Here is a 24,482-nt window from a genome sequence, read left to right on the forward strand (position 1 = left end):
TGGTCATGAAGATCAAAATGAAACTCAGATCCCAGTGACTTTCATTGTCAGTCAGCAACATTTGAATATTTACAAGTACAGTGGTGAGACTGGTGTGTAATAAGGTGAAGATCACTGTCAGGACAAGGGCAATGTTGTGGTCATTAAAACATTGATATGCTTGGGTTTCTTTTTCAGTTCAGATAAGGACCGTGGTTCTAATTGGCCATGGCCACTTCTGTTGAGCAGTTTGAAGTTTGAAGGTCACATTGACAATTCCGGTGAGCGGTTTCTGAAGATCCTGAAGGCAACATTGACATGGCCAGTTCAGATGAGGAATACCTCACAGCAGAGGAGGACTCTGGCAACAGCGTGGTCAGTTCAGACGAGGAACCTGGAGGTCACCTGGTAATGGCAGGTTCAGCCGAGCGCGAGGATGACCTTGACCTAGTGAGCCAGCCACCTGTCACCAGACTAGGTTCAGGTGGGTGTCACTGGTGTCCTTGACCTTCATAAGGCCACATTTTTTTTGGGTTTGTTTCACAGATTTATTCCAGCTTTTCCACACAAGATGGGTCAAAATAGATATAAAATTCACTCACTCACTCACTTTATGTTTAATTTTTTTTCTCAATGGACCGACTGCGATCATGAGGTGAAGCGGGCCCATGAAACAAAAAATAAATGTGTGGCCTAAGGTCACCATGTTTGTCATTTATGAAACTGACCCAGGAAAATTTAAATTTACAATGTCTTTCATCAGGAAATGTGTTCCTTCAGTTATCGAGATTGATGATGGCAGGACTAACAATATGCTGACCAGCTGGACAAATGCTGAGTGGCTAATGCAAAAATAATGATGATGCACTTTCTTCCACTACCTTCACAAGTGTATTTGTTAAATTAGGGCTGATTGACAAGGAGTACACGCCACTGTCAAGTAATGCATCTGATTCAAAGTTTGTGGCCATTGTTACCAATGATTCCTCATTATTGGTGTTATCAGGTGACCGTCCTCCAGGGGCCTCCCAGGTTGCCAACACTCTGAACATCATCACAGGACAGGCTGGACAAGGAACACTCGGGAGAGGTGAGAGCGTTCATGGCTGAAAGATGAGTGAATAACAACAATCTCTCTCTCTCTCTCTCTCTCTCTCTCTCTCTCTCTCTCTCTCTCTCTCTCTCTCTCTCTCTCTTTCTCTCTCTCTCTCTCTCTCTCTCTCTCTCTCTCTCACGATACGATACACAATTGTAATTAGCGTGGTTCCAAGTTCAGGAATTGAACTAGCAACAAGCAGCAATGTTTTCCCTTTGGAGTTTCTCTGAAATATCTAGTCAAGATATTTTCACTCGTGATATGTATCGTTTCACCCCTAACGTTTAACAGCATTGCTTGTATTATATTGATATGGTAAATACAATCAAAACTATTGATTTTCCTAACTGAACATGATACTATTGATCGGAAACTGATTTAACAATCAATTTATTGACTTTAAGTGCTTACCAATAGCAATATGTCGATATTTTGATTTATCGTGACACCCGACTATGAAATAGCCAAGTATGTTGTTTTGCTCTGTTTGTATCCTAATGTTTCCTGTGTGGTAAATGCTTTTCATTTGTTCACAGATACTCTGGATTTACGCACAAACGAAGCGAGGAAGATGTTTATTCCAACTGAAGCCTACAAAGAAGTGAAACGAAAACTGAAGACATTTGGTCATGTGACCATCTGCGGGGCTCCAGGAGAAGGCAAGACAACTATGGCTCTGGTGTTGGGTTCACAGTATGGACCCAAGGGCTACGAGGTCGTGTTTGTGGACAACCTGGAGAAGTTTGACTTAGACCTCTGTCTGAGTAGACACTTCAGAGTATTTCTCATAGTAGATGACATGTTTGGTACTGTTGGATTATCTACAAATACTTCACAGGTGAAATCCTTTCTAAACAATCTTCTCCTCCATTTAGAACAAAAGCAGACAGCAGAGGAATTGCAGTCAGAAGAAGATGACGTAGATAAATCCAGAAAGAAAGTGCAGGGCCAAAGAGAAAGTCAAGCAAAGGATATTCGTGTCATCTTCACGTCAAAGTCATACAACTTCCATGATGGACTTGCAAAACTGCTGTACGAGGGTTTCAAACTGTTCAAGGGTCAGACAGTAATGGATTTAACTAAGCAAGATAAATACTGGCTTTCTGACACAGAGAAAAGGACAATATTTGAGCGACATAGGAATGCTCTTGGTGACTGTTCCATGCAACATATACCTGATTACAGTGAGCTGGAAATCAATTCAAATATCTTTGGATTCCCTCTTATTTGTAAACTTTGTTTTGAATTTTCATCATTCTTCAAAAATGCAAAATCATTTTTCAAGGAACCACTGTTTTATCTTAGGTTAGAACTAAAGCATTTGCTTGAAGAGAGAAACGATCGATCGGCCATTTTGGCTCTGATGCTACTGTGTGAAAACAAATTAGACCTGACCAAGTTAGACAGTGGAGGCGAGGACAGGGAAATGGACAGCCTGGTCAAAACTGTTTTACTACTGATGTCTGATGCTACACGTGCAGGCATGTACAAAGCAGCTAAAAGTTTGAGAGGAACATTCTTCACAAGAGGAGACACTGTTGGCTTTGCTCATTCTTCAATCTATGATGCTTGTGCCTGTGCCTTGTACAATATCAGTCCAGTCTTTGTTTTGAAGCACTGCAGTGATGACTTTCTGGTTGAAAGACTACAAGGCGATAAGGTTGATGAAACGAAAGTTGACGATCATCTCCATGTGATATATGTCTCAAAGAATTATGATGACCTCATAACCACAAGGTTTGCACAGTCAATTAAACAAGGACAGTTTTCTAAATCAGTGACACATCCAATTCTCAAACAAGACAGAATAGTTTCTATTTTGCTCAGCAAACTTCAGTGTGACGGGACAAAACATCTCCATCAGGATTTTATGGAGGAACCGTGGCTTCACAGGAAAGAGAAAGGAAAATATTTTCTGTACTGGGCTTCTCTTGGACAAAATGCACATCTAGTCACAGATATAGAAGACACAACTGGAGAAGAGTTCACTCAAGGAGAGATCAGTGAGGCAATGGAAGGATGTGCACAAAGCAACAATGTGACAGTATTGAAATGGTTGTTCACGAGGAGTGAAAAACCTGACCATCTATTGACACTGAACAGACTTTTGCTGGTAGCTAGTGAAAATGGCAGCTCGGACACACTTGTATATCTACTGCAGGAAGGCGCTGATATTAACACAAGTGACAAGCACATGCAAAATGTCCTTCACCTGGTCTGCAAGTCAGGAATGGAAATATCCCTCAAAGTCTTGTTAAACTGGAAACCTGGGAATAATGTTATAAACTCTATTGATGTGAATGGCAGAACCCCTGTCATGGTTGCAGCAGACACAGGATCAGAGGAATGTTTTCAGTTACTGAGCAAAGTATCACAAATGGATGTGATAGACAAGTATAGAAATGAAATTATTCACCTTGCCTGTCAGGGTGGGAACACAGCTATAGTACAACATGTCCTGTCTCCTTCTAACATCAACAGTAGAGGCAGACACGGATGGACACCAGCGATGTTTGCAGCTGTCAGTGGTCATCAAAGTATGTTTGACCTCCTTGTGTCAAAGCAAGCTGACCTCACACTGGTTGATACATCTGGTGATAGTTTGCTTCATCTTGCCTGTTGTGGTGGAAACACAGATATAGTACAACATGTCCTGTCTCCTTCTAACATCAACACTAGAGGGATGCATGGAAGGACACCAGCTATGAAGGCAGCTGTCTGTGGACATCAAAGTGTGTTTGACCTCCTTGTGTCAAACCAAGCTGACCTCACACTGGTGGATACATCTGGTGATAGTTTACTTCATCTTGCCTGTCAGGGTGGAAACACAGCTTTAGTACAACATCTCCTGTCTCCTTCTAACATCAACAGTAGAGGCAGACACGGATGGACACCAGCAATCAATGCAGCTGTCAGTGGTCATCAAAGTGTGTTTGACCTCCTTGTGGCAAACCAAGCTGACCTCACACTGGTGGATACATTTGGTGATAGTTTGCTTCATCTTGCCTGTCAGGGTGGGAACACAGCTATAGTACAACATCTCCTGTCTCCTTCTAACATCAACAGTAGAGGCAGACACCGATGGACACCAGCAATGAATGCAGCTGTCAGTGGTCATCAAAGTGTGTTAGACCTCCTTGTGGCAAACCAAGCTGACCTCACACTGGTGGATACATCTGGTGACAGTTTACTTCATCTTGCCTGTGGTGGTGGGAGCACAGCTATAGTACAACATCTCCTGTCTCCTTCTAACATCAACAGTAGAGGCAAACACAGATGTACACCAGCTATGAAGGCAGCTGTCAGTGGACATCAAAGTGTGTTTGACCTCCTTGTGGCAAACCAAGCTGACCTCACACTGGTGAATATATTTGGTGATAGTTTACTTCATCTTGCCTGTCAGGGTGGGAACACAGCTATAGTACAACATCTCCTGTCTCCTTCTAACATCAACAGTAGAGGGAGCCATGAATGGACACCAGCTATGAATGCAGCTGTCTATGGATATCAAAGTGTGTTTGACCTCCTTGTGTCAAACCAAGCTGACCTCACACTGGTGGATACATCTGGTGATAGTTTACTTCATCTTGCCTGCCGTGGTGGAAACACAGCTATAGTACAACATGTCCTCTCTCCTTCTAACATCAACAGTAGAGGGATGCATGGAAGGACACCAGCTATGAAGGCAGCTGTCTGTGGACATCAAAGTGTGTTTGACCTCCTTGTGGCAAACCAAGCTGACCTCACACTGGTGGATACATTTGGTGACAGTTTACTTCACCTTGCCTGTCGTGGTGGGAACACAGCTATAGTACAACATGTCCTGTCTCCTTCTAACATCAACAGTAGAGGGATGCATGGATGGACACCAGCTATGAAGGCAGCTGTCAGTGGACATCAAAGTGTGTTTGACCTCCTTGTGGCAAACCAAGCTGACCTCACACTGGTTGATACATCTGGTGATAGTTTACTTCATCTTGCCTGTTGTGGTGGAAACACAGATATAGTACAACATGTCCTGTCTCCTTCTAACATCAACACTAGAGGGATGCATGGAAGGACACCAGCTATGAAGGCAGCTGTCTGTGGACATCAAAGTGTGTTTGACCTCCTTGTGTCAAACCAAGCTGACCTCACACTGGTGGATACATCTGGTGATAGTTTACTTCATCTTGCCTGTCAGGGTGGAAACACAGCTTTAGTACAACATCTCCTGTCTCCTTCTAACATCAACAGTAGAGGCAGACACGGATGGACACCAGCAATCAATGCAGCTGTCTGTGGTCATCAAAGTGTGTTTGACCTCCTTGTGTCAAACCAAGCTGACCTCACACTGGTGGATACATTTGGTGACAGTTTACTTCACCTTGCCTGTCGTGGTGGGAACACAGATATAGTACAACATGTCCTGTCTCCTTCTAACATCAACAGTAGAGGCAGACACCGATGGACACCAGCAATGAATGCAGCTGTCAGTGGTCATCAAAGTGTGTTAGACCTCCTTGTGGCAAACCAAGCTGACCTCACACTGGTGGATACATCTGGTGACAGTTTACTTCATCTTGCCTGTGGTGGTGGGAGCACAGCTATAGTACAACATCTCCTGTCTCCTTCTAACATCAACAGTAGAGGCAAACACGGATCTACACCAGCTATGAAGGCAGCTGTCAGTGGACATCAAAGTGTGTTTGACCTCCTTGTGGCAAACCAAGCTGACCTCACACTGGTGAATATAGTTGGTGATAGTTTACTTCATGTTGCCTGTCAGGGTGGGAACACAGCTATAGTACAACATCTCCTGTCTCCTTCTAACATCAACAGTAGAGGGAGCCATGAATGGACACCAGCTATGAATGCAGCTGTCTGTGGACATCAAAGTGTGTTTGACCTCCTTGTGTCAGATCAAGCTGACCTCACACTGGTGGATACATTTGGTGATAGTTTACTTCATGTTGCCTGTCAGGGTGGGAACACAGCTATAGTACAACATCTCCTGTCTCCTTCTAACATCAACAGTAGAGGCAGACACGGATGGACACCAGCTATGAAGGCAGCTGTCTGTGGACATCAAAGTGTGTTTGACCTCCTTGTGGCAAACCAAGCTGACCTCACACTGGTTGATACATCTGGTGATAGTTTACTTCATCTTGCCTGTCAGGGTGGGAACACAGCTATAGTACAACATGTCCTGTCCCCTTCTAACATCAACAGTAGAGGGATGCATGGAAGGACACCAGCTATGAAGGCAGCTGTCAGTGGACATCAAAGTGTGTTTGACCTCCTTGTGGCAAACCAAGCTGACCTCACACTGGTGGATACATCTGGTGATAGTTTACTTCATCTTGCCTGTGGTGGTGGGAACACAGCTATAGTACAACATCTCCTGTCTCCTTCTAACATCAACAGTAGAGGCAGACACGGATGTACACCAGCTATGAAGGCAGCTGTCAGTGGACATCAAAGTGTGTTTGAGCTCCTAATGTCCAACCAAGCTGACCTCACACTGGTGGATACATTTGCTCATAGTTTACTTCATTTTGCCTGTCATGGTGGGAACACTGCTATAATACTACATGTCCTGTCATGGATGCACACCAGTTATGAAGGCTGTATTTCATGGACATCAAGATGTGGTTGACCTCCTTGTGCAGCACAAAGCTGACCTCACACTTCCAACAGACAGTAATGAGGACATTGAATGTGTTGCTCAGAGGGGAGGACATCCTACAATAACCAAGTATCTTCAAACTGTTAAACAGCCACACTGATTGATCTGTCTCCAGGAGTGTTCTTTCCCATGCTGTACATGCACTTTCAGGCGAGGACACATATTGTTTTTTACGTACAGTCAAAAATCTAGATGGCCATCAATAACAGATGAGCACGGGGCTCCTTTCTGTTGTCCAAAGTGTTCTCCTTAACACATTTGAAATCGTGTAACTAGATTAGTGTGAAAAAAGTGGTATGTTGGACATTTCTGTTTTTTATCTAAGCAGTTGTGAGGCAAGACATGTACCTTGCCAGTGATTGGTACTTGCCGACTTTACGTAATTGTGTTGTATTGGACATGGGTTTCCCAAACAATCTGTTTGTCAATGTGTCTGTTTTTCCCAAATGTTTTAGCCGATCTTGTTTCTCCATGAATGGATATATAGAACAGCACACGCACTCGGATTAATTAATGTATTTGACAATTAGTTTAGCGGTAGACAGCTGTCAAACTGTGCTCTCAGTCACTCATCTGAATACTAGCTTTTCTCTGAGTTCATAATATTTCTTTGAGCATAATGGTTGATCTTTTCTGACCCCTTGAAGAACCTTGGGGGCTGGTGGCCCAGTCATCTAAGACACTAGTATTCCCTGTGCAGCGTTTCATAACAGAAATCTCTGATAGTGGGTTCACATCCCAGATTTGCCCTGATTGCAATCTCCTTAAAAAAGTGTTCTTGCTTCCACCCATCTTCCCGAGGCAAGAAAGTCCACTAGCCTTTTTATGAAAGTCTTGTTTCCACCCTTGCCACACCAAGCCTTTTTTCCCTTGTAATATATGATTGGACTAAATGTTATGGGAAAAATCTTCACGTCAATCATAGAAAAACGCTTGAGAATCTGGATGTAAGTAAATGATTTACTGTCCGAGTCTCAAGCAGGGTTCCGACCAAACTACTCTACTGTTGATAACTTGTTTGTTTTATAAGCTCTTTGTTCGAAATATTTGTGCAGAACCAGAGGTCGTTTTTATTGTGTATTTATTGACTTTAAAAAAGCTTTTGGCTGTGTTAATGGGAAAAAATTGACGTATTTACTTATTACTAAGGGATGTCATGGTAAAATGTCTGTACTTTTAAAAAACATGTATGCATCAGTCAGCGCATGTATAAAGTTCAATAATGAACGTACGGACTGGTTTATAACATCCTCCGGTGTACGACAAGGTTGTGTTTTAAGACCGTTGTTGTTTATATTTTTCATAAATGAACTTGCTATAGAGTTGCAAAATAGTTGTCAACATGGGATATTTGTAACACAAGAAATAATGGACATTATGCTCCTTCTCTTTGCTGATGATGTTGTAATCTTTTCCTATTCTGTAAACGGTTTGCAAAAAGAGTTAAATCTGTTACAGAGTTACTGTTAAAAATGGAGCATTGAAGTAAATCCGAATAAAACCAATGTTGTAGTTTTTAGAAAAGGTGGTATTGTTGCAAAACATGAAAAGTGGTTTCTTGGTTCGTCTACCTTGGGTGTAGTCACTTACTATAAATATTTAGGTCTTATGTTTTCCTCTAGATTGCGTTAATTAGCTGCTCAGGCGTCGAAAGGTATTATGCCTCTTTATCATTTATTCTGGAAAAGTCGTGTATCTTTTTTCACAGCATGTACTATTTGTACTTTTGTATGGTTCTGGTTAGCCAGCCAATTAAGGGTAATTAAGTATTGTATTAAGCTACTTAGAATGATGCCTGATAGGTACTCATATCAGTGTTACAAAATGTTAAAGGTACCTGATGATAATGGAAAAAATAATTGGGTTTCAGATGTGAGAAATCTATTATGTGTTAGTGGCTTTTCATGTGTATGGGATTCCTCAAGATGTGGGAGATCCACAGTTATCTTTTTATTCATTTAAGCAAAGACTGAAGGATACATTTTGTCAACAGTGGCACCAAAGTATTTCTGAGTCACTTTATCTCAGCAATTACAGCAAAGTAAAATCATTGTTACAAACTGAAAGATATTAAACTTGTTTATATGATAAAAGTTTAATAAGAACTTATTGTAAACTAAGAATTTAATTGCATAATTTTAATGTAAATATATGTCGCAGGTCCAAAGACGGTGATATAATGAACTCTATTAGTACAAACTGTCCATCCGGAGAAGTAGAGGATGAATACCATGTCTTACTTACATGTGAAACGGATTCCCATTTAAGGTATAAATTTCTCCCCATGTTGCAAGGTACTTTTAAAGACCTCAGTTAATGATAAATCTGCTAAACTCTGAAAATCCTGATATGATCCATGCTGTTTCTTTCTTCTTAAAACATGTCTTTATAATGAGGAATGTGTAACTTGATTTAAATTTGATCATGTACATCACGTGACAATGTTAATATCCAATCTGCATTGTACTATGGGCCTTGATGCCTAAAATACTGAATAAACTGCCTGTCTGTCTGTCAATATGATTGGACTATCGTACATATCAATAGTCCAATCAGAGAACGTTTCACAAAATCAAAATCCACGACTGGTACACCTTCCTATGAAAGCGATTTACCTCTACCTGTCTTTGTTTGTCCTTTTCATCTTTTAAACCCACCAACGATTGCCTATGGTTTTGTGAAGGGGATGTAATTGCGAATGTTTTCGTTATATGATAGACTAGGTCATCGCCAATGGTAATCTTTTAAGCTATACGAGATATGAACAGCAATCTGATTGGATATCGCGTTTCATTACAAGAGGTCGAGCCAAGAAAAGTTGCATTGATGTGGCAAGGGTAGAAACTAGGCAATGATATAGGCCATATGACACGCTTGCCTCGGGAAGATGGCTCCTGCTAAACACAATACCTCTATCTGATTTGAATGAGATTGGACCTGATTGTTTCCAGGTTTGTCAGGACATAGCTGTGCGTGTGGGTTTCACCATAGTAAATGTTTGTGACCAGAATCACTTTGGGCTTTCCTCCCACATGAAACCGTCGTGACTGTAATACAGTTCTATCTGGCTTTTAGAACAATTCACCCGCTCATCTCGATGATTGATCATAAATTATCTAAATTCATAAATTCTATTGTTTGGGGTTGGTGACCATTGACGCTACGTTGGCATGAATATTATCAGCTTAGTTTTCTCAAACGTGCAAGAGGTACTGATTGTTTCATCAGTGTCGAAACCGTTGAATATTTCTGAATGAAACATGCTGCACTAATCAGTCAACCGTGAACAGGGTTTTGATTTTGAAAAATACTGAACAGCCTTATTTTTTTCTTCACTTCTTCACTGAACTGAAGGTTTCCAATGGCAATGAACCAAAAGTGGGATAAAAGTAGCCGAACTCCAATTGCACCAGACTGGCGGGATGTCATCTCCTGACTATTGTCAGCTTAATGATAATGTGCAAAAGGGTACTGAGTGTTTATTCTGTGGCTCAATTTGTATTCAAACCAAAGACAAGATAATGACTGTTAATAATCACTTGTGGTTGTGAACCAAGACTCAAACAACCCACTTCCATTGGTGAAATAGAGGCCCATATGCATGCATCTTTGACAACCAAAAGCCAACCCGTGTTCCGATTTGCTGTGAAGTGTCACATTGACGTATCCATAATGCTTTCTCAATGCGACTTCAGATCAAGTTCTGGGTCATTAAAAGTTCTCATTGGTGTATTTAGTTTTTGCACATTCTCATAATGCACTTATCATAAACAGTAACACTTTTCTCAAAACTAACTGTATAAAGCCGCTGTAATACATCAGTTAATTGGATATTGAATGATAAGTTATCATTGATACATGGTCAAACCTTATTGGCAACATATCATTACTTTGTATATAAATGGTAGTTTACTTGTTTACATCAACCTATACATGTAGTTAATGTAATAAAGGACAAATTGATTGCATAATGTTTGTTGTGTTTGTGTTTCCCAGGGTCCGAAGGTGACAATGTCCCGGGAATTTAAGGCTGAAAGTCTCCCAGTTCCCCATGCTGTACCTGTGAAGATCCGGGTTAGAATTGGCCTTCAGCAACCGATGCTTCTCGTAAGAGGTGACTTATTGGATCGGGTGGTCATCCATGCTGACTTGGTTGATGTATGCGATCGTATCCCAATGCTCGGGATGTCAATCACTGAATTGTCTGGTCCAGACTCAAGTATTTTAGATCATCATCATATAGCTGGAATATTGCCGAGTGTGGCCTCAAACAACAAAGATAACTCTCTAGACCTTGGTTTGCAATTGCAGCACAGGCACATTGTAGGAATCTTTCTGGTTTCTCGGGTATTGCTGAAAGTCACATGACACCTCAATCACTCAGTGTTGTTCATCAAACACGTCTTGCTATCAATCTGCATCCTGAGGAAACGATGAACTGATCATGTGGTTTTGGCTGCAAATTCCATATTCTCCTATCTGGTGAGCTACTGTGGCGTATTCCCGCTTTGAACAGTATATATTTCCGGTTATATCAGGGCCTGTCAGCTTGATGTGGAGGAAAGCCTGAAGTGATGCAGGCCTCCGACGTTTACCACTTTGGTTTGTTTGTTGTTTTACACCACACTCAGCAATATTCCAGCTATATGACGGGTGTCTGGACCAGACAATCCAGTGATTGACATGAGCATCGATCTAAGCAGGGGTTACATTGACATGCATCAACAAGTCAGCGAGCCTGACCATCCGATCCCGTTAGTCGCCTCTTACGACAAGCATAGTCGCTCCATTTACAGCATTGGTTGCTGAAGATCTATTCTACCATTTTGGTGAAACCCATGAGCCTTCATGGGTGTGGTGCTTACAAACCTCAAATAAAACTTAGGTCGAACAGAGATTTGAAGCCACGATCATTGGTGTCTGTGATGCAAAAGGGACGTAACCCTGTTCTTACAATTCCAGTGCATTGCACTGAGTGGACCACCTGTGGACCTCTCCTGTTATGATGCCTGGTTAATGAGTTGCTTTCATATTGTTTATTTGACATTAAGACGTATTAGATGATCAACGTACAGGCATTCTTTGTATAACCAAAACGCATGTACCAATTTTATTCCCATGAGTAATTGTGCTCCTGACTTAATATTTAAATTGCTATGTGTTCACATTGGTATAACTAACAAAACAAAGCATCTGGTGAAGGGGCTAGAAATAGCCTTGAAAGGTTGTACATGTATAAGAACAATAAAGATTACTCATGTTTTACCAAAATGTGTGAATATTTCGGATCTTTTAGCTTGTCCCCCTTTGCCTTTAGATTTTGTCACCATATTCGCAACCATGCCCAGTGCTCCATGAAATCAGCTGCATTGTCAAAAGCATGAGGTGAACCGTCGGTGTTGAAATTTACATCATGTCTGGACTAACAACTAACACCAACTGTTACTAACAATAGATATGATGAAATTGTACCAGAAAGAAAATACTCAATGGACAGTGTAATTCTGCTTAGCATTCGCAGTTTACATTTACTCAGTTGGGGAAATCTGCATACATGTAAATATACTCTTGCTTCACCCACGAAACTAAGTGTATAAGTACTCCTGGATTATAATATTACTTACAAAAGTGTTCACATGACACGGACATGCATGTGTAGGTTTATTTCAGGAAGTAAAATGGTGCATGTGTTTACAGCATAAAATTTGTTTTAGACCACTATTAGCAATATTCTGCCAAGTTCTATTGAGAGATGTCAAGAATGGGCTTCATTTGTGGGGAGACCCGTGAAGATCCCGGTAGAGCATAGGTCTTCAGCAACCCATGCTTGTCGCAACAGGCTACTCTATGCTTGTCGTAAGAGGCGACTAACTGGATCGGGTGTTCTGGCACTCTAGACTTGGTTGATGCATGTCATCGTATTCCAATTGTGTAGATTGATGCTCATGGAGTCAATCACTGGATTGTCTGGTTCAGACTTATTTACAGACCACCATCATATAGATGAGTGCTGCGTTAAACAACAAAACAAACAAACCATATATGAGGACTTGAACCCGAGTCCACAGGTCATGCAGCAAAGCTTTGAACCACTAAGCCAAGCCACTGCCATTTCTTTGTGTGACCTGCCCTTATTTGGGTAATTTGTGACCCATTCAACCCACAGGTAACAAATGACCTATTTACAGCCCACCTGTATGCTTCCAAACTTAAATGAGAGTGATCTCCCTTGGTCTGATCAATAACAGAATGCATGTTAAAAAGAAGACAAACAATATTTTCAATGAAAAATATTTTTAACAATCTTCATAAAATGTATCACAGAGCACCATCTTGTATAAACACAAGATCAACAAAATGACAGGTATCAAATCAGAAAAAACATTCTTTGCATTCAAGAATGGGGATGCCAATATGTTCTTAAGAGCTGCACACAACTGCTTCAATCAGATGACAATGGATTTTCAGATCAGATCATTAAATCACTCAGCAAAATCAGCCAATCAAATTTCTTCTAGGAAGGATGCCATGGAAGCTGAAAGAATCTAAAACAACCTTCATATTAGAAATATAAACCACATAATACTCTTTCAGAAAAACACATACTACTACACTGAAACAAAATGTTAGTCTTTCATAAAGGCTCAACACAAGGCGTGAAAACAGGCACATTCATTACCAGAGACTATTGTATGTTTGGAAAGTCATTAATCCTAATGGAGGACTAGGCTGGGCAACTAGGCAGAGTTTCAAAAGGTTCAAACACCATTTTGTCTGCTGACTCAAATTTTTGAATGTATATCTAACACTAATATAATGATTATCCCCAAAATACAGACCTGTCTCAGTTGCACACAAAGCATTCATTATTTCCAGACATGGAATGAAAATAGGCACCAGATGATGAGCGTAGTCCTCTTAAAAACATTCATTGGGCAACAATTATTGGATAACATGCTTTGAAGAGTTGTAGGGTTGCTTTCCACTGACCGGTTTGAATCAGCTAGTTGCATAAGTTACATTATGCAAAGATTTTCTGCCATATTCATTGGCCGAGAAGTTGTGCTAATTTACGGTTTTGATTTGAGTTACCAATAACAGAATGGAAAATACCAGGAGGGTTTTTCCCCAAACTAAGCAAATCAGATATCTCTGTTTATTGGAACCTCCTAACTTAATTGCAGCCGATAAAGTTTGATATGTAACGTTGAATCAGCATTTTTCTATCTATTATAAATCAAAACTATAGACTATATTGGTCAAGTTTTGTGTGGAAGGGTACATGAAATGCGGCATTGTACAAGTTGTGTGTAAAAGGGTGCATGCAATGCGTCGTTGTACAAGTTGTGTGTGGAAGGGTGCGTGCAGTGTGGCGTTGTACAAGTTGTGTGTGGAAGGGTGCGTGCAGTGTGGCGTTGTACAAGTTGTGTATGGAAGGGTGCATATAGTGTGGCGTTGTACAAGTTGTGTGTGGAGGGATGCATGCAGTGTGGCGTTGTACAAGTTGTGTATGGAAGGGTGCATATAGTGTGGCGTTGTACAAGTTGTGTATGGAAGGGTGCGTGCAGTGTGGAGTTGTACAAGTTGTGTATGGAAGGGTGCGTGCAGTGTGGTGTTGTACAAGTTGTGTATGGAAGGGTGCATGTAGTGTGGCATTGTAGAAGTTGTGTATGGAAGGGTGCGTGCAGTGTGGTGTTGTACAAGTTGTGAATGGAAGGGTGCATGTAGTGTGGCGTTGTACAAGTTGTGTATGGAAGGGTGCGTGCAGTGTGGTGTTGTACAAGTTGTGTATGGAAGGGTGGGTGCAGTGTGGAGTTGTACAAGTTGTGAATGGAAGTGTGCGTGCAGTGTGGTGTTGTACAAGTTGTGTATGGAAGGGTGCGTGCAGTGTGGCGTTGTACAAGTTGTGTATGGAAGGGTGCGTGCAGTGTGGTGTTGTACAAGTTGTGTATGGAAGGGTGCGTGCAGTGTGGAGTTGTACAAGTTGTGAATGGAAGTGTGCGTGCAGTGTGGTGTTGTACAAGTTGTGTATGGAAGGGTGCGTGCAGAGTGGCGTTGTACAAGTTGTGTATGGAAGGGTGCGTGTAGTGTGGAGTTGTACAAGTTGTGTATGGAAGGGTGCGTGCAGTGTGGTGTTGTACAAGTTGTGTATGGAAGGGTGCGTGCAGTGTGGTGTTGTACAAGTTGTGTATGGAAGGGTGCGTGCAGTGTGGTGTTGTACAAGTTGTGTATGGAAGGGTGCGTGCAGTGTGGAGTTGTACAAGTTGTGAATGGAAGTGTGCGTGCAGTGTGGTGTTGTACAAGTTGTGTATGGAAGGGTGCGTGCAGAGTGGCGTTGTACAAGTTGTGTATGGAAGGGTGCGTGTAGTGTGGAGTTGTACAAGTTGTGTATGGAAGGGTGCGTGCAGTGTGGTGTTGTACAAGTTGTGTATGGAAGGGTGCGTGCAGTGTGGTGTTGTACAAGTTGTGTATGGAAGGGTGCGTGCAGTGTGGTGTTGTACAAGTTGTGTATGGAAGGGTGCGTGCAGTGTGGTGTTGTACAAGTTGTGTATGGAAGGGTGCGTGCAGTGTGGTGTTGTACAAGTTGTGTATGGAAGGGTGCGTGCAGTGTGGTGTTGTACAAGTTGTGTATGGAAGGGTGCGTGCAGTGTGGTGTTGTACAAGTTGTGTATGGAAGGGTGCGTGCAGTGTGGTGTTGTACAAGTTGTGTATGGAAGGGTGCGTGCAGTGTGGTGTTGTACAAGTTGTGTATGGAAGGGTGCGTGCAGTGTGGTGTTGTACAAGTTGTGTATGGAAGGGTGCGTGTACAAGTTGTGTGTGTATGTAGTGTGGGTAAATGGAATGCAACCAGCTGCACAGTTTCAAACATGTCAATGGAAAGCTGGCCTTAAACTCTCCCCATTTACTGAAACGAGGCAAGAGAGTTAACTGACTTAAGTAAAGTTTCCACCCTTGCCGAACTAAGCCGGATTTCCCGTGCTCAATCATAGCGCCACCAATGGCGATTACAAGTTATGTCCCTTTTAAACCTCTCCAATGGATCAATCAGATTCCACCTCTCGTTTCATTTGCATTTGTTTCAAACAAAATGGCAGTGCCCAGTCACGACGATCCGATCGACAATCAAGATCTATATTGTGATAAAACTTGTCTTACATCGCGAAGTACATCAAAGCACATGAGCACCTTGATTGAAAACATGAAAAGATTTGGAAAATATCTGCTGACAACAAGTTGGTGGTGCACATGCTTTGCAAATCCTGCAATCGACCGAAATCTGCATGACAGTTTGTTTACGAACCGGATTTCAATTTCATTGAGCAATTTTGATTGGACTATGCATAGACTTATTAGTACAGCCAAAATGTAACTCTGTAATACCAGCCTACTTCTGCAAGGGTGGAAACTGGACTTTTATAGTCAGTTAACTCTCTTGCCTTAAGGAAGGTGCTGAAACACATGACCACACACACATCATTCACCAAGGTGAAGAAATCTGTGCAACTAAAGTGAACAAAGATTGAACTCTCTACATGATTACAACATTACAACAGTTTTAGTAAGATTAGAATCCTTTGTCTGTGAGGGTCACCTTTTTCAAGAGTATAACGCCACACAATATTCTTATAACCCATGTACCAATGTAATTGAGAAAAGGTTGATGCTGCTTTGAAAATTAGTTGGAAATTATGCAGATCTGAGATGTTTACCACTTTGGTCAAACGTACGAGCACAGCATGGTGCAGACAAACCAAGAATCTTTATAAGGGCCAATATTGGATTTGAACCCATTGTCTTTGAATTCTGGCATGACTTGAAATAATTCTGCGCAGTAATGTTTTGGGCCAGAGACAGTTTGTCCACTTGTGTCACTGTTGTCACTTGTGTCATCATTAGACCATTAAATGGGTAATATATAGAATAACCTTCAAGCAACTATAGATTACGAGCTCCTCATGAAACAATGTTGCACAACCCTGCAATTGATACAGTATCTAAATCTTAGCAATTGATTTAGTATATCTTAAAATACCTTTCATCAGTATTCTGGGGATAAAACCACAGGAAAGAAATAATGAAACTGGTCTGGCCTGAAAATGAAGCAAAATACTTACCGTAACTCAAACTTATTTCCCCCCAAAATAGGAAAATTGTTTTAATGCTTTAGCTGTTTAATACTGCTCTGAACTGTTGGGTCAGAGCCCTATTCCAAGAAGAGATCGTAGCCTATGCCAAAGTGTGGGAGTATCGATCATCTTAGAGCTACGACTGTTATAAGCCTATGTCAAAGTATGGAAGAGTATCGATCATCTTAGCGCTACGACTGTCATAAGCCTATGTCAAAGAATGGAAGAGTATCGATCATCTTAGCGCTACGACTGACATAAGTCTATGTCAAAGTGTGGGAGTATCAACCTTCTTAGCACTACGAGTGTGGGTAAAACCACAAGCATGAATATGCTGCTGACAAACCTAGAAACACCATCATGTTAAAGTGGGATTCAAAGCCACGACTATAGGATTCTGGCAGGAAACAGGGCACTACAGGAGATACAGGGCACGGGCGACAAGATCTGAGGACAACTACTTCTACAATCATCACGTGACATCACAGACAAAGAAGAGGGTGACTTAGGCCCCATGAGCCACAGACAAAGGGAGACAAATAGTACAAGTACTACCATTGTCTTCTAAGATCAGACAAAAATGGTTAATGCTGAAATAAAATTTCATAAGATCAAGTTATACATTGTGTGAAATGTGCACTTTGCTCTATCTGAACCAGACCGGGAATAAAGATTCAAGCATCATACCCATTCAACACTTAAGTTTAACCGCCACTGTTCTACACAGAGGAAAAGGCTAAACATGCTTTGCGATGCCATTGAATAGAGCGGTATGGTCCAATTTCCGCAATGTCTTGGATATGAGAACATTCATAACCCTACTGATATCTCTAAAGCTCATTGAAAATACAGAATATTAAACATGTAAGTAGTGCCAGTAGCCTGAGACACTGTTCACAACAACCATGTAAGGCAGTGAGGTGAAATGGGGTTTAACGTCGCATTCAAGAAAGTTGCACTTAAATGGCGATATGCATGCACGTGTGGGTGTCTGCTTGTACAAGTCCGGACTAATGCCGATTTCATAGTGTTAGCCAGCTGAGATACCATGCCGCAGTTTAACATGGATACCCTACTCAGACTCAGTATACTGACTTTGAGCCGACCAGTCCTTGTTTTAGTCCCTAAAGGCCAAGCGGCAAGCAAGGTGACAAGAAGTACCATATTTTACGTCTTTTGGTATGATGCGGCTGGTGATCTAACCCCAACCTTCCTCTCTCCAGGCAGATGCTCTACCACTAGACCACGGAGGTAGTCACCATGGGAACATGAGTGTTACCTGTCACTGAACTGTACATTAGAGAATATTGATATGATGCGGTCGTGATACGATACATACCCTCTACCACCCGACCACGTGTTTACCTTTAACTCCACTGTGCATTGGAGGAGTAATGATATGCGGTCGTGATACAATAAATATCCCCATACTATGGATGCGATACGATTCATATCCCAATACAGCACTTTTATTTCATTAGTTGATATTCTATCATTTTGCAGGTAAATCACAACCCTGAATCAACCCTTATGTTTCAAAATTTCAGGGCAAAATTATACAGGCTAGAGGGCACTGAGAAGGTCATACCAGGTCTAGCCAAACGGAAAAATTAGAGAATTTGTGTAAGCTGGTTGTTGAACATTTCTGTTATTATTCATGTGTTTTAACTCAAATATAACTTGTAAATGTAATGTAATGTATCGCATCTTGGTTGGTAGGTTTGTTGTTTAACGCCACACTCAGCAATATTCCAGCTATATGACATCGGTCTGTAAATAATCGAGTCTGGACCACACAATCCAGTGATTAATGTCATGAGCATCGATCCACGCAATTGGGATCGATGACATGCATCAACCAAGCCAGCGAGCCTGACCACCCGATCCACCCTTTTACGACAAGCATAGTCACCTTTTACGGCAAGTATCACATGTACCGCGATACAGGGTTTGTGAAATGATCGATGGTATCCTTGGCCTTGTATCACGATACCATACTGTATTGTCGGATCATTTCATTACTACTGTACATACACTACCTGAAGAGAATTTTACAAAATCCATATCATGTTTGACACCAACTCTCCAATATCTGATTCAACTGTTTGTGAATTTGCAACATATTTTGCTCGTGTTTGAGTTAATAAAGAAACATGAATATCAGTGAGTGAGTTGTGTTGAACGCCGCTTTTAACAGTATTCCAGTTTTATCACAGGTTAGAAATAAATGTATACTTTCACTACTCTGCAAAATTGGTCTGCTTCAGAGTGGCCATCTGCCTAATGGCGAAAGTCCACAAGGAAATGTGAAATGTGAATCCTGAATTGTACAGGTCTTGGGATAGCAGAGTTGCTTGGGAAGCCTAGGTGTCTGGAGGATGAGATGTGCTCTGGCTTACTGTACAACACTGCATGTCTGATACACCGAGTCTGATTAGGAGGGAACAAAGGGCACACTCCAGCCAGCACAGCAAACCTTGTCTGACATACAAATCAGGATTCTCATCTAGGTTAGGTTAAATATGTTTCTACTATCTCCTCGTAACGAGGCATTTGTTTATGCCCTAATTCCAAGATCCAAATTAACATATGTCAATCAGTTTTCAGATTGCTCTTTCACATCAATGAGGCCTCTGCCTCACCCACCCCAAACACCCCCTTTCCACAGATCCACAAAGCGATCTTAGTGCTACGACTATCGTAAGTCTATGTTAGAGTATGAGAGTTATGAACATCTTAGCGCTAAGACCACTTCGTTGTACAGGGCATGAACAGCTTGACTTCAATACATAATTTTCAAAACCCCAAACACCCCCCTTTCTACATATCCACAAAGCAATCTTAGAGCTACGACTATCGTAAGTCTATGTTAGAGTATGAGAGTTACGAACATCTTAGCACTAAGACCCCTTCGTTGTACGGGGCATGAACAGCTCGACTTCAATGCATAATTTTCAAACACTGCATATCCATAGGGGAAATCGGACCTGGTCTAAAGGGCCAGTTCTTGAACCTCTGGGCTTCCGACATCCTCCTAACATTGCAAGAAACCTTGGACAGAATCTGTAATTTCTATTATCAGACATGGTTTACTATTGAGAGAAACTCTCACCTGTACACTGGAAAGATCATAAACAGTGACTTCAAACAAGAAGGAAACCATGGAACAATGCACATCTAGCAAATTTCTAGTCAAATACATTTAAATAATAAGTCCAAAAATATATGTGCCTGACAGTGTTGAAATCATTCACCATACAAAAAAAAAACATATAAAAATTTTGGGTCCAAAGAAGAAGCAGTCAAATAATCTAATCTAGTTTTACAAATCTTACTGACCTAACTTCAGAAATGGTATTTAATAACAACAAGTAGCAGATCTGTAATGGTGCATGTAATTTTTTGCTGCAAAAATTGTTATGAAACAAGAACTTTTTGCTAGACAAACAAATATAACAACTTACCAAGACATGAAAATAAATGACAACCAGTGAAAACAATGTACAGGATATTCCAAAACAAATAATGTTTACATGATGATGCAATGGTACAACATCTTAACATCCTTTTCAAACCGGATCCCAAATAGGTAATTCTTCGATTATTCTGTTCCTGTTGTGCCTTCATTTTCATATCTTTAGCAAAAGAAATGTAAGCAGATTTGCACCATTGTTCAATCACAATCTAACAATATACCTGTCATACAGGAGAATACAAAATATTTGATTAACATCAACAGATGCACAAAACAAATAGTATAACAATTGTAAAAATATATAAAATATAAAAATGAATACTCACCGAATGGGTCAAAAAGGACCACTATCTGTTTACAACTAGGTCTATGATGACAAAACTTTCTTACATCACATCTCAATTTCTGCAAGATAATTCCCTGGAGTGGGATCATATGGATATCTTGTGGAATTTTCACCTTTCATCAGGGCAATATCACATTTCAAGCATTCTTCAAGAAAATAGCACCATTTGATTCCCTCAGGTTAACAGCAGCTATATGGCATTCTTCAGGAAAATAGTACATATCTGCACAGAGGGTGAAGCAAACACAATGGTAGTTGATCCACATACATGAGCGTCAATGTTGGGTCAAGGACTGAACTTAAAGTCATCTACAAAGGATTTTGATGACTGGAAAACTTTCGCAATGCTTCTAAAGCACTTTGACACATGCACTAGAAACAAGTTCTTGACTAGAGTACTGGCATATTGTCACACTACTACTTTTATCCCTGGCGGATATTTCAAATAAGATCTGAGTGTGTATATGAAACACCTGCAATTAGTATGAGATGGTAGACACATATTTCACAACATATAATAGAATCCTTATTCTTTTGTCACTGACATCAAAGTGCAACACTCTATCTTCGATCATTAGTTTTGGATGGTGTAACTGTTATATTTTATAATTATCCCTGGGGAAAATTCAACAAACCTGGTACAAAAGGATTTTAAAAAATTAACCTGTAACCTAAAAATATAAAAGTTTGCCAAAAACAAATTTCACTTTTGAGAAAATGCCATAACTGGCATTTGATGCCACTACCAAAGACAAACAAAAAAAACCCCAGAAGACGAAGTTCGTGAGCTGTGATTGGGAGGAGTGTTGGCAGCCAGATCAGAATTGAACAGGGGTGATTGTTATATTAAATATATATTACTAAGAAGTTAAAGGACACTTGATATTTTCAAATGATGGTTAATCTATCTTGGCTGGTCTGTATTGAAACACACAGCTTTCCAATTGTGGATGTTCTTTAACTTGTTTTGAGTAATTTATGTTTGGGAACTGTGAGAGAAACCACAAAAGCATGATTATATTTTATATATTATACCTTATCAGTATTTATTTGTGACATACATACATCTTTCTACTTGCGAGTCCAGTCGTGCGAGATAAGTGGGATCCCAGGATGATTACTGAGGATCTATTTGATTTAATCCAATAAAACAAAAAGTAATTGAAGATAAAAACAGAAAAACACTTTCTCCAACTGTTTGATTAGCATTTTAGAACAGGGTTAGAACTAAACATCAAAGCTTTATTAGTCCGAGTAAGGATACAATGCCCTTGTTATGTTAAAACAATCGGGAAATTAGGAAATGTGTACTAGCCCACAGGAATTTGTCCTAGCCCTGGGCTAGCAGGCTAGTGTTAATTTCTAACCCTGTAGAAGTTGGTGAGTCAATAAAAAACTATACAACATTATGGATAGCAACTTCTGGTTTATTGCATACACATGTCGTGACATTTTGGTGTAGAGTCTTACACCGTTATGAAACTGGACAACGGTGTAAGAATCTACATCAAAATGTCACCATATGCAAAACACCAGAAGTTGCTTTCCAGACAGTTGTATGTTTATTACGATTTCTCCACTTTTAATAAGTTGGTAAAGGCCACTTGTCAAAACTTTTATAGGCATAAATTGTGGATTGCACTTTCTGTTTTTTAACCTAAGTTTGGATAACAGGAACAAGTGGCTTTTCTTATCACCAATCAGTGAATTTAAACAGTTATTTAACTGCAGTTTAACTATTTGTCTTCCGGGACTTTCGGGGTGGATCTTTATCAAGACCAGAGGACTCCTGCCAAACTTGCATTCAAAGGTATACGTGATTGTCCCAAATACCACAATTAAGGTTATCAAATGGCTGATAAGATCAGTTTTACATCAGTCATTCCATGCCCGCACATGTGCATCTTAATGCAAGACAACAGTTATCAAGATATTTTATGCTGAGTGTTAGATTTGTTTCTAGCAGTGTCTATAATGTCTATACCGGTATACACATATATTCAGTGAATGGAGACTTATTTTGCTATTTATTGTATTGAAGAGTCAAGTTTTTGAACAAATTTAGGTTTTCACATATATTCAGTGAATGGAGACTTATTTTGCTATTTTTTGTATTGAAGAGTCAAGTTTTTTAACAAATTTAGGTTTTCACATATATTCAGTGAATGGAGACTTATTTTGCTATTTATTGTATTGAAGGGTTAAGTTTTTTAACAAACCGTAGGTATACACATATATTCAGTGAATGGAGACTTATTTAACTATTCATTGTAGTGAAGGGTTACGTTTTTTAACAAACCGTAGGTATACACATATATTCAGTGAATGGAGACTTATTTTGCTATTTATTGTATTGAAGAGTCAAGTTTTTGGACAAACTGTAGGTATACACACATATTCAGGGAATGGAGACTTATTTCACTATTTATTGTACTGATGAGTCAAGTTTTTGAACAAACCGTAGGTATACACATATATTCAGTGAATGGAGACATATTTCGCTATTTATTGTATTGAAGATCCAAGTTTTTGAACAAACTTTAGGTTTTCACATATATTCAGTGAATGGAGACATATTTCGCTATTTATTGTATTGCAGAATAAGTTTTTGAACAAACCGTAGGGGGTCAACAAATGCACAAGGGGATAGCAGCATTACTTCCGGGTTTTACGCGATGCACAAATATAGAGAACAGGCACAGAAAAACGAGGAACGTACAATAATATGCATTGTACCTACAGCACATGAAGATCAGTTATGGGTGTCTGTTATTTCATCCATCAATCATGACCAATGTCCACATGATCAATGATTCATTCCAGGCTCTAAAGTAATTATCTAAACATACAGTACACTACACCATTTCATTACTTTACCGGGTCCTCATATAGACAGAAAGGACCCTTAAAATTACTTACTGGGGGTCCCCACTTAGGTAGGATGAGGCAACACCCTGTTACTTTATAGCAACAGGGCAACAAACGAAAGGGCATCCCTATATCAACATGTGTACGATGTAACCGATAAGGCTTCAGTATCAGACCCAGGCACAAGATATATGTATACATAGCACCAGGAATTGCCGGAATAGATGGACAGGGAACACATGTTAGTGACATTAAATCAACAATTATTCCGATGTAAGTTTGCAAAGTGCATGGACTCTGGACTTTAGGGTACTACACTCGATAGTAAAATATCGGATCCTCAGTGAGTTTTCAATTTTGTACACTATTATTTTCATGAAGGATACTCAGAAAACATGATTGTTCTATTCTATTTTATTGACCATTAATAGATCATTGATAGATTTATAAAACCTAGAAAGTATTACCGATTGCCAACACTGCTGTGAACCAAACCTACTGAGGTGCTAAAACATGCATCACAGACAGACGGACACGACTTCTGATGACAAGATGACCAATATGCCAGTACTCTGTAAAGTTAAACGTCAGATCTCACTTGAGAAACCTTCAGAGGAGAGGGATGACTTTCAGCTACAGGGAATGAGGCACAAATCACTGGAAGAAATAATCTGAATACAGGAAACAAAAAAAGAAACTTGACATCCAGCATTAGAAACTGGTGAAAAATTGTTTGACAGACATTACTTACAATGACGGATGACAAAGAAGACACAATTTATGGATATCTTCTTTAATACTGTAAAGGCGACAGTTCCGTACAGAACCTTATACCATTGTCAAGCAGGACTGAATGAGGAACATTGTACAGAATTCAGTCTTGCTTGACAACGGTATAAGGATCTATACCAAAATGTCGCCTT

The 24,482-nt window shown here is 40.3% G+C and overlaps 1 pseudogene; it reads left to right on the forward strand.

Annotated features, from left to right (window-relative positions):
* The first annotated feature begins 279 nt into the window (after positions 1-279).
* LOC139470324 (serine/threonine-protein phosphatase 6 regulatory ankyrin repeat subunit B-like) lies at positions 280-10,681 on the forward strand (annotated as a pseudogene).
* Positions 10,682-24,482: the final 13,801 nt, after the last annotated feature.

Source organism: Haliotis cracherodii, unplaced genomic scaffold (assembly GCF_022045235.1).
Source record: "Haliotis cracherodii isolate W230 unplaced genomic scaffold, xgHalCrac1.p SCAF_20, whole genome shotgun sequence".
Taxonomy (NCBI): Eukaryota; Metazoa; Mollusca; class Gastropoda; order Lepetellida; family Haliotidae; genus Haliotis; species Haliotis cracherodii.